The sequence below is a fragment of the Rosa chinensis genome, chromosome 2, assembly GCF_002994745.2.
Source record: "Rosa chinensis cultivar Old Blush chromosome 2, RchiOBHm-V2, whole genome shotgun sequence".
NCBI lineage: Eukaryota > Viridiplantae > Streptophyta > Magnoliopsida > Rosales > Rosaceae > Rosa > Rosa chinensis.
In genome coordinates this window covers 66,876,565-66,889,032 of record NC_037089.1, presented here as the reverse complement: position 1 = coordinate 66,889,032, position 12,468 = coordinate 66,876,565, and positions in this window count along the sequence as shown.

Below are 12,468 nucleotides of genomic sequence, written 5' to 3'. Positions count from 1 at the left end.
CCATTTATTTTGAATTTGTGTTTGGGGTAGGGTTTAAAACCCTTGAATTTGGTTTGGACTTTATTTTTGTGATTTGGGAATGAACTTGATTTTTGTGATGTTGGGAGAATTTGACTGGAGTCAGTGATTCATTTGGGACTGGCTGAATTTGATTGGTGAAGTCAGGGATTCTGTTTGGAGTTGCGGTTGCATCTAGTGGGTCGCTAGACTGCCTACATACCCTGTAAAGGGATCAAACCACTGTAGTTCATGATAATTTGTAGATTTGAGCTTTTCTTGGTTTTGTACCAAAAACAATTTCGTTTGAAGCATTTTTTCATGAAACCAAAGTCCGGATATTTTGATATAGGCACCCATGTCTCCAAGTGAACTCTGGGTCGCATTTTGCAGTGTTCATATTGAAACCGGTGACAACCAAGAAGTTTTCTGTTTTCTTTTCAAGCACCAGTGAGAAGCTTATCGGAGACCCAAATTTGATAAGGGCACCCAGCTGCTATTTTTGCTCGTCCACTTTTCCTTTTCTTCTTATTTTTCCTTTGTTCCCCGACCATTCTGCTTCTCTCTTTTCACCGCCTCGCACTGCCGTATCAGAACACTGCGAACCTGACGCTAAGCTTTTGTCAAGCGAAATTGGATATGGATTTGAAGAGGTAACTTGATCTGGAGATGGAAGCACGCATGGGTCTTCCACTAGAAGGAATTTCTCAACTCTTGAAGCTCGAAATTTGCTGTATTGCTTCTTCCTATGAGAAATTGGGTAAGTACCTTCTCCTCCTGATGCTACACTTCAACTAACTGTGGATGCATACTGGGTGATAACTCCTTCTTGTTGAGATTCTTTGATTTGAAGAGAAATTGATTTTGCTTGTTTTCACTTGCCAGTTTTCTTCAAAATTTCGACGCATTTCTTCTGGTGTTTGCATATTCTTCCACTTACTTTGTTGGGATTGCATTTTGGGCTTCACTCCTGAACACTTGGTAAGCTGGGATTGCAGTTTGTGCTTCTCTCCCGAACACTTGGTGAGCATTATAATGGGCAATTGCCACCTCATTGAGATTTATGGCCTTGTAGCTACCACATGAGTCTCGAGTGCTTAATTAACAATTTTTGTTCTTTGTGTGCAGGTATATCCAGCTGAACGTGGCTCCTCCAAAGGTGAGTCGAAATTCAACTAATTATGCTTGTCTGCAGCTCCACCGCTTCGAGGCATATGCAGAGTTTTATTGCTCTTGCCTCTCAATATTTTGTCCAAAGTTTGGTTTCATTGCAAATGAGATTTTTGTCTTCATATGTATTTGACTAGTTTCCCACCGGCCAAAACAAAATATATGATCACAAGGAGGTGAGCTTGCTACCGCAAAGCCATCGCTTTGGTCTTGTTTACTTTATATCAAGGCTCAAAGTTCAAATGCTTTTCGAACACCACTGCTTGTCTTTTTTTATTTATTTGTTGCTTCATGATTAATTATTGTATGGCTTAATATGCAGGTGACAACTCAAGCCACACATTAATCATCAAGGTAAATTAGTAGCCTTGCATTATGCTTTGAATATTGCTTTTGTTTTCTTTTGATTGAGAAGAGTCCACGTAGTAGGCATCTTAGTCTTTCATTGTTTGACCTCCATGCCATATGAACTTGCAGCAACTTTAGCATCTCTTGCACAGCTTCATTATATGTATTTTGTGATTCTTCAAAGCACCTGGAAGCAACACATATTCTGACAATTATTGTTTCCAGGAGTTTAAAGCCTTTAACTTCATCATTTTTATGAATGTCATCTTCTTCTTTTTTAGACCAGGAACAATAATCAAAAGTCCATAGTCAATTGTTCTTTCCACCATTCTTTACAAGTTTTTGACAGAGCTTTTGTATATGCACATGCTGCAGGTACGAGTGGAGGCAGGAACTTTGACAGCGTGATTTCACCGCTGGGATTTGATAGACAAAGTGAGTCCAGATTTCTCACATAGAAGTGAAAGGCTTCTGCTTCACAACTTGGTCTCAGGTTTCTGATTTCTTTCCTCCTTGCTTGCAGGTTGTTGGAAATACTCCAAGAGAACATCAAGGGTGAGCTTTCCTCTCCAGACACCAATTTTGATGATTTGTGGTTTGTCTCGCTTGGTCAATTCCTTGTGTGGCATGTTTGCAAGTGGTGCAAGGCCATTTGTTGTGTTGCGGTGTAAAGGAAGCCAGGAGGTAGAAGACTTTTGGTGGTGACCGTGGTTGCTTCTGTAAAACAGCTCTTATGGAGGCAAATGGGCATTGGCCTTGTATGATGACACTGTTTTTCTGCTGCAAAGCACTTGTTGGTACTCAACAAGGCCTAAAAAAATTCCACTGGATTGGTCATACACCCATTGATACACATGTATCGTAAACGGGATTGCGACTGCTCCGAGGATCTCCATAGCTCCATGGTGACACAGGTAAAAGAGATGCTGCACAGAAAAAGAAAGTAGCACGGGTGGATCAGAGAGGCCCCAACCTTTGTGTTGTTTGCTTGTTGGCTCCTTGCTTCGATCAAAATTTCTGAACACTTCCTCTCTCCTCTGCAATAAGGCTTCGCCTGTTTCTTGATGTATTTCCTGTGTGTCTTCTCTCCAGTCTTTTCTGCTGCCGCTCTCTAGCCTTTTCTGCTTCTGTTTCGCTCTAGCTTTTTCTGCTCCTCCCCCTTCACTTGTTGTAAAGAGCCTCTTTATATAGGCAACGAATGAGGCTAAGAGGTTAGGCAGGTGGAACTGCAATTGATTTTGAATTTTGAATTGATCTTATTGTTAGTGTGAGTCTTTGTTCCCTATTAGGAATAGATTACAAAGGAATATATCGTTGTAACTACTTACCTAGTATGTGTTGTGTAGTACAGTAGTACACAATAGTTGTAGTACGTTGTAGTACGATTGTAACCCGTTTATATACACCACAGAATGGCTGTAATGATATACAAGAAAATTCATTCTCTCAATACTGTCTTGTTTGACTTGGTATCAGAGCAAAGATCCGAAAGGACTTTGTCTCCTTAATTCTTTGTTTAAGACCAGACCGATCTTCGTCTCTTTCAAGACCGATCAAGACCGATCTTCGTCTTGTCACAGATCGGTTTAGACCAGATCTTCGCTTGCAATCATTCATCACCAAGACTGGCAGCTTTCAAGTTAATTCCAGTCTGCTCAGATTGAGTCCGTCTGCGTCAGAACCTCCGTGCGCCGTCAACCATCGTGCGTCGTCCAGTGGTCGGTTTCCAGATCGCCCACGATCCTCGCTCAGCCACAGCAAGCTGCACAGCAGCGTCGCTCGGTCCACATCAGCAACAATCTATTCCAGCCGCGTCGCCCGGTTCACATCAGCATCGATCGCTATCAGCATCGATCGATTCCAGCCCAGAAAACGATCCGATCCTCACCCAAACTCGGGACGATTCCAGATCGATCTCTTCACTCGGTCAACTCGGTCAGTGAGTCAACTCAACTCAACTCAGTCAACCTCAAACAGGTTCCACAAAAAAAAACTGTTACTAGCTGTTTGTTTTTTGTTTGGAGACATCTATTCTTATTTCCGCTGCATACTTTGGGCTTTGTGTATTGTTTCTATTTGTATTATTGCAATGGGTGGTGATGACAGTGAAGGTATGAGTTCTAAGAACAATGAGGTCCAGACGGTTGAAGTCTCTGTCAAGAGCTCAGAAGGTGGTTCTTTTGGGGGTACCAAACTCACTGGTACCAATTTCCGAACATGGAAGAAGATTATGTCTGTTTATCTCCGTGGGATACACAAAATGGGGCATGTGACTGGAACAATCAAGGCTCCTAGTGAAGATGATAAGGAGGCCTATGCTAAGTGGGAAGATGATGATGGGTTTGTAATGTCAATTCTATTTCGAGCCATGACTGATGATGTGCTACAGATGGTAGAGGAATGTGAAACTGTTGAGGCGATATGGAAGACATTGGGAGATCTCTATACAAATGAGTCTGATTTTATACAGGTTCATGAATTGATGTGCAAAGCTGCAAGAATGCAACAGAACTAGCAACCAGTGTTATTGTTTTTTACCAAGCTGAAGAATGTATGGGCTGAAATTGATCAGAAGCGTCCTTGCAAGATCAAGAACCAGGAGGATATTGCATGGTACCAGAAAGAAACGGAACTTGAGCAGGTTCATGCATTCTTGCGAGGACTTGATGCCAAACATAACAGTGCCAAAGGAGAATTGCTTAGAATGCCAGATCCTCCTAGCTTGACCACGGCTTTTACATACATTCGTAAGGATGAGTCTCAGCAAGAAACACTACTACAAAAAATGCATCACACAACGGTGGAAATCTGTTGTGTGATTTGGGACATGTCTGTCGTCTATCTCGGTGTTGTGTGATGAGCACACTCCAACAACGGTGAATCACCGTTGTGTGTATATCATAGACACAATGCTTCAGTTATAACCGTTGCACCGATTCTGCCCATGTCAATGCTAGAAATTGGACGCGGCGCATTCAGTTGTTGTTTCGATGGTGGTTAGACAACAGAAGTAAGTATGGACCGTTGTTGGTTAACTTCTCACACAACAGAAAAATGACACTCAGACAACGAAAGTAATACCATACTGTTATTGGTTAACTTCTCATACAACAGAAAAATATAGGAACCGTTGTGTGATTTAACATTGGACAACTGATACCTATTTATTCTGTTGTGTGAGTATTAATGAGACGACAAAATTTTATAGATACCGTTGTGTGATTAAAATTGATTTGTTGTGTGATTAATGATATATACGTATCATACAACGTAATGTAATTGACTGTTGTTTGATTACTTTCAGTTCTTTACCTGAAATATTTGCTAAAAAATAATGCACAATACAAGATTTAGGCATTGGAACACTCTATTCAACCATCTAATGTACCAAAAGAGCTAGCATATGTCAAGTACCAAAAAGCTAGCATGTCAATCACCTATACATTCATGTATCCAGAAGGCATTCTAGCTAGCTAGCTTGATGGCTGTTGCATTCTAGCTAATTACATTAATAGATAGCAAAAGTTGATACAATCAAATAGTCGAGATCGAGAGAAACTTTGCCACTAACGTTCTCGCATACTTGCATAGTGTAGTGTCAAGGCAGCAGCACCTAGTGTGTCGGGTGGAGCATCCAACAGCTTGTCCTCCAGTTCCAACTTCTTTTTCAGAATGGTCTCTTTGAGCTTACTTGACTTGAGCTTCTCCAACCTTTACACTTCAATTTCAACCTGCAGAAAGAAAGTTAATACTATTAATTAGCTCATATAGAATAGAGAACTCTAATTTTTGTATCTCTAATGAGAGAAGATTAACTAGATTGTCAAGCATCATCTCGATTGTCCAATTATATGTTTATCTCAATTTTGTGCGACAAATGAAAAACCAATTCAGACTCCCAGGGACTCTTTTTTAATAACAACCAAGCATACAAAGATAATCAGTACTGTGCAGAACAAAAATCAAAAGTATACTGAATGGATGCTTCACTCTTGTTTTCAGATTCATTCCTTTCCTTTCTTTCCTTAAGCGGGAACTTTTCCAGTTTGCTTGTCCCTTTTCTGCTGTACTGAATGACAATGGTTTTCAAAGACTAGCAGTAGACAATTTGATTTTTCATCTAATAATGTAGGAAAAAACCTCCACATCTAGACTACAAATTAGTTGGCTATAAGGGCAATGCAATGAAACTACCATCAATTTTCAGAAAGTACAGTGCAAATTTAATTTGCGGCTTGTAGCCTACATCATAGGCTTCATAGCTATAATCACTCACATAATAGAGGTATCAGGCATTGATGGCAATGGTATGTTGTCACTCCTCCTGCAGCAACTGCATTGTAGGGTTTTATAAAACTCCAAAAGATCCACTTGAATCATTTTCCGTGAGTCTCCAATTAACGGCTGAAATAAGTAAGAAATTAAGAATTGAAAGGAGGTTTTTAGAGTTCCAGAACTAAGTTACAAAATACAGAAGTGACAGGCATGCTAGATCAAGACACAATATCATTGATAAAACAAATGTCAATGCTAATCAATTCAATTTTGTGAACATGATATAAACACAAACCTGCCAAAAGATACCTATTCTAATTTTCATTATAACAATTCAGTTGCTTATATACTAGTGAGAGATGCCATCAGAATGCTTACCGATTGAAGGTTTTCAACATTTCTATAGCAAACAATTTCATGAAAAGGTGTACCTTCATGAAATCCCTGTCAGGAAGGATTTAAAAAGAAAATGGAAATATATTAATCCTGGTCATGGTTGAAATACAAATATTGAAAAGAAACTTGGTTTCCTCAGATGGTAGCCCCAAACTTTGGTCTAGCCTCAACTTCCAAAAGTCAGTTCATATAAAGACAGAGCGCAAACTTTTCTCATGATGACTAAAGATAGACATATAATGAATAAGAAACCATGTACTGACTCAAGAGTACAGGGAATGCTTGAACTAAACCCTTTCTTTTAAAACTTTCTTCTAATGCAGATAAAACTTTAAGTAGTAAGTTTCAAAAAAGACAAGTTTTGTTACAATAATTACCTAACCATGCAATGCATTAGTATAGAAGCTTTTTCATTTATTGATTGTGATTCACCAATCTTTAAGGGACTCCGAGATGTATGTCTTCTGTCACATGAACAAAGCAGCATCGTCACTAAAAACAAAAGTTCCAACTCTCAAACATATTTGTCATATAAGTTTTAGTGAAAAAGAAAAGGGCAGAGAGCGAGAGAGAGAGAGAGGTGAAATTAAATAATACCTGGATATCTCCTTCAACTCTGATTTACAACTTCCTTCGTTAAATTTTAATATTGACTGTAGCTCCTTTAACTTGTCATGAATCTATTTCAAGCAAATGAATGATGATCATCAACCGATCCCATACAAATTTAGTATCAACAAATATTATAGTTTAAAGTATATATATAAGAGCAACAATTAGATGAGAAACATGAAATTTACGAGGTAACAATTTTATAACTACTCAGCCACTACAAGGCATTCAGAGTAGTAGACGCATAGGCCACCCAGTAGAATAGAACTGTTAAGAAGCATATATAAACTTTCTTCTACAAGAGTCAGGCACAAAGTATATGTTGGGTTAAAATAAAAGACAAAGGATAACATGTGCATCAGATTCCAAATTATCTTCTGTGAATCTATCCATATTCAACTTTTCAAATGGTAATTACATATTCTGTGACAGAATTTTAATTCCTTCAAATACTTTCACAAAAAGTAGTCTTCTTTTCTCCCAGAGGCACACTTGTCAAGCTACTGTTGTTCTTGTTTACCCATTTTACTCAAAGAATCCAAGTATCTCCTAGGTTATGAAACAGGAGGGACCCAGTTCCAAAATATTTTCTCTACTGATGTAAATACCATCCACAAGCTCCCAGGTAACTACAAAACTCTATCAAAAGCTCTTCAGAAAAAGAATCCCATGTAATTTTCTTAGAGACCCATGTATTTGGAGAATTCAATAAGTATGTAATGACCTGACCCTCATGAAATTCTCTCACTGAAGTAATTAACCCATATGCTAAAGAAAATCTTATACAATGCTAGTACTCATGCTCAACTAACAGGGACTACAGAAAGCAAAGACAAAGAATACAATAAAACTCGAACAAACAACATGAAAAAGAAAAACCCTGAGGCTACTTTATAGTCTGCACGAAATTAATGCCACTTATTTCACTGCCAATCAGGCAATCAGATACTTTTCCTTCTGCAATTATCATACAACCAGACATATAATCAGCTGTGTTTCTCCACAAAAGAGTTACACCCAACTCATAAGATCAAGCAATTCTCATGAAATCTATATACACAAACAAAATCAACAAACACAATACCTCAGGAGAATGGCTTTGCATATGCTTCTTGAGATACGCAGGTTTCTTAAAACTAGCACCACATTCTTCATATGTATTAGACTTCTCCACCACAACTTCCCCACCAGCCTTTGCCATTTCCATCTCATCCTACAAACCAAAACACAAAGAACCCAAATTTAAACCACAATCAACAGACCTAAAACTAGAAACAACCCAATTTCAAAATCTGTTCCAAACCCAGAACCCTATCTTCCTCATAATCGAAAACCCAATCCTAAAAATCACAACTTTAATTGTAAAAACCAAACCTTGATGGGAGTGTAGAGAACGGTGACGAAGGAGATGGTGGCGGTGAGGAGAAGCTGAGAGGATAAGATGTCGTAGACCCTGCGTATGAAACCCCAACGGAGCTGGTTCTCGCCTTTACTGAGGCCGGGGTGCAAGACCTTGCCGGACTAGATGTCGACCTCGTTGAGCTTGCCGGTGGTGCTCACCTCTATGCAGTGCATCGTGTTCATGGCTTCTCTATCTTTTTCTCTCGTTGATGTCGTCCCACCAACAAGATTGATTTCAATCAAAGATGAAGAGTGAGCCCTAATTGGTGAATTAGGGTTTCAAAAATAAGAGTAAATCGGAGGTCAAGCAACACAGTGACAAAGTAGAGTAAATCGGAGTAGGGATAGAGAGAATTGGGGGAGGAGTTGGTGAAGAGGAGAATAGTGACGAAGAGAATTTGGGTCGAGAGGCTATTATGAGGGTGGAGATGTCGAGTAAACCTTAAAAATTCCTCAATGTCACTCCCAGACAGAGGAGAGAGAAAGTGGATCTAGGGCACTCTTATCTCCTCCATCACTGAAGAGGATTTGGATTTCAGGGGATAAAGAATAGAAGCAAGGAGATTGAGAGACTGAGATAGTGAGAGGGGTTTCGTGGAGGGGGAGAGAGAGACAGAGGGGTTTCACGACTGAAAGAGCTCGAGAGGTGGGTTTCGTGGAGAAGGGGGGGGGGAAGGGATTTCACGACTGAAAGAGCTCGAGAGAGTTTAGGTTTCATTTTTCTTTCGGATACGATGTGGCTGGGGCTGGGCAGGAGGCTAGGTACAATTAAACTTCAATAAATTCTAAAGTTGCTCACACAACAGAAGCCTAACAAACTGTTGTAAGAGTGCACTATATAAAATCAAAATGTCAAAACATGGAAGGAAATATGCCGCATACCGCACTTTGGCTCAAAATGTTGCCGCCTATGTTCCCACTTCACACAACAGAAAAGTATAACTTCTGTTGTCTGATTTCTACAGCTTCCATTAGGTTTACCTTGTGGAAGACGTTCAAGCAAACTTCCTCAAAATTTGGCATCCAACTTTCAATCACACAACGGAAATATCAAGTACCGTTGTAACAAGTAGCCCAAATTTCAGATTTCAAGAGGCAACCAAGACTCGAGAGTGGAGGGAAATCTGCCGCTAAATTTTAAGACTCAGACAACGGATAATACTTAATTGTGTTGTGCAATGTAGGTCTGAGAAAAAAGTTATCATTTTGTTGACATTCACACAACAGAACATCACTAATACCGTTGTGCAATAGAGTTTACTCAAACACACAACAGATGATTCTTGTTCTGTTGTGTGATTGGTGTTGTGTGATTAGCTTTTTGTAGTAGTGAAAGTCTCAAACAGGCACAAGTTGAAGGATCCAGCCTAGCTATTCAGGCACCATCACCTTTTCTTCAGCAGCAGAGATCAGTCACAGTTCATCAGCAAGGACCTCCGCCAGGCTATGTTAATCGTCCTCGTCCTCAGTGTTCTTATTGCACCGATTTTGGGCATACTCGAGAGACTTGCTGGAAACTGAATCCGCACCTCAAACCTAAAAAGCAAGGTTATCATCCTAAGGCAAAAGCAGCTGCTGTTCAATTGGTCCAAGAACCAGATTTCTATGGAGTGGCTGGCCAAGATCATCATACAGCCAGTGGAACTACTCCTACAGCCTCTATAGCTGGTTGAGGTAAAATTGGTATGGCTTTAAAGGTTTATAACTTTGTTGGTTCTGATACATGGATTATTGATTATGGTGCCTCCGATCATATGACTTATGACAAATCATATTTTACTAAATTGTCTTCCCCACCAGTGTCATATGTGACCAATGCCAACGGTGAGGCTTTTCCTGTGTTAGGGTCAGGGTCAGTGCGTATTACGTCCACTTTAGAACTTCATAATGTATTATATGTGCCTGATTTATCTCATCACTTGATATCTGTCCCACAATTGAACACTGAGTCTAAATGCTCTGTAACCTTTTATCCTATGTATGTGATTTTTCAGGATCTTCTCACCAGGGAGATAGTCGGTCGGGGGTATCTGAGAGGCAGGTTGTTCCATCTGAATCAGACATACGCAGGAGAGAAACCAAGGGTATTGTCCCGAGCCGCTTTGACTTCGAATTCTGATAAGCTAAGTGAAATTTGGTTGTGGCATCGCCGTTTAGGGCATCCATCTTTTAGTCTTATGAACAAAACCATGCCTACTCTGTTTATTGGTGTGGATGAGTCAGTTTTACGTTGTGAAACATGTGTTTTGGACAAGAGTCATCGTGCTAATTATTCTCCTAGTGTTTCTAATAAAAGTGTTATTCCTTTTTAGTTGATTCATTTTGATATTTGGGGACCTTCTAAAGAGCCTACTGTATCGGGTATGCGATACTTTGTGTTGTTTATTGATGATTGTACGAGATTGTCATGGGTTGCTCTTCTTAAAACCAAAGATGAAGTCTTTCCTGCTTTTCAAACATTTCGTAATCTTGTTCAAACACAATATCATAGCACCATTAAAGTCCTTCGTTCTGACAATTGGGGGGGGGGGGGGGGGGGAGTATGTTAACCATGTGTTCCAAGAATTCTTTAAAAACCATGGGATTGTTCACCAAACCACGTTTCCACAAACACCAGAACAGAATGGAGTGTCCGAACGAAAAAACCGACATTTACTTGATATGGCTCGTGCCCTTCTTTTTAGTGCTCATATGCCTAAGTATATTTGGGGCGATGCTATACATGTTTCCTCTCATCTTATCAATCGTCTTCCATCCAGTGTCCTTCAGGGCAAAATTCCATTTGAGGTCTCGCCTCTCATGTCTCCTTACCATCATTTCATAATCTTCATGCTCGTGTATTTGGTTGTGTTTCTTTTATCCATGTCCCCAAAAATCAACGGTGTAAGTTGGATGCCTGGGCTCTTAAGTGTGTATTAATTTGTTGGCTACGGAGGCTATCAGAAGGGGTACAAGTGCTATCATCCACAAACCAGAAGGTATTATGTCACTATGGATGTTACTTTCTTTGAAGACATGAGTTATTTCTCCTCTTCAGATATAGCTCTTCAGGGGGAGAATTCATATTTTGAAGAGCTATATCATGGAGAGGGGGAGGAATCAGGAGAAGGAGAAGCCACACAGCCAGGAGGTATTTTGAGTGATCCGGTTGAGACTATTAGCTCGCCAACCCCGGCACAGAAGCATCAGTTTCCATCCCTCAGAATGAGGTTGAAGACACAACTGCCCCTCCTGTCATCGCTTCTACCCCTGACCCACAGCTTCCTGGTACTGAAGATCACCCATCTGAGGTATGTCCATCCATTGATACTAGTAGTAGTGAATCTAATGTTGAGGAATATGTGTTACCACATAGGACCACTCGAGGTCAATCAGCCAAAAGATATGAACCTAGTCTTACTGCCAAATCAAAATACCCAGTAGCCAACTATATGTCCACTAGGAGGTTGTCTAAGTCATATGAATCATTTGTGAATCAAATATCTGCTGTATCAGTACCTAACAAAGTGCAGGATGCGTTGGGGGATCCAAAATGGAGGAAGGCTATGAATGAAGAGATGGAGGCATTACAGAAGAACAGTACTTGGCAACTTGTGCCTCCACCACAAGGCAAGAAGGCTATAGGCTGTCATTGGGTGTTTACTGTGAAGCATAATGCAGATGGATCAGTGAATCGATATAAAGCACGGCTTGTAGCAAAGGGATTTACTCAGACATATGGTATAGACTATGATGAAACTTTTGCAACTGTTGCCAAGATGAATATTATTCGGGTTCTGCTCTCGTTCGCTACTAGTTTAAATTGGCCACTCCGACAGTTTGATGTCAAGAATACATTTCTTCATGGAGAGTTAGCCGAGGAAGTGTACATGAGCCTCCCACCAGGGTATGTAGTTGCTTCCCTCGGTGAATTTGTATGCAAATTGAGAAAATCTCTGTATGGTCTCAAACAGTCACCTCGTACTTGGTTCGGAAGATTTTTACAATTCATGCGGAAGGTTGGTTACAAGCAGAGCAACTCAGACCATACCTTGTTTCTCAAGCATCAACAAGGGAAGGTAACAGCTCTAATTATTTATGTGGATGATATGGTAATCACTGGTAATGATACTGTTGAGATGGATAGACTGCAGAGACAGCTAGCCTCTGAGTTTGAGATGAAGGACTTGGGTGAGCTAAAGTACTTCCTAGGAATTGAGGTATCCAGGGGGAGAGAATGAATCTATCTATGCCAGAGGAAATATGTTCTTGACTTGCTGACAGAGACAG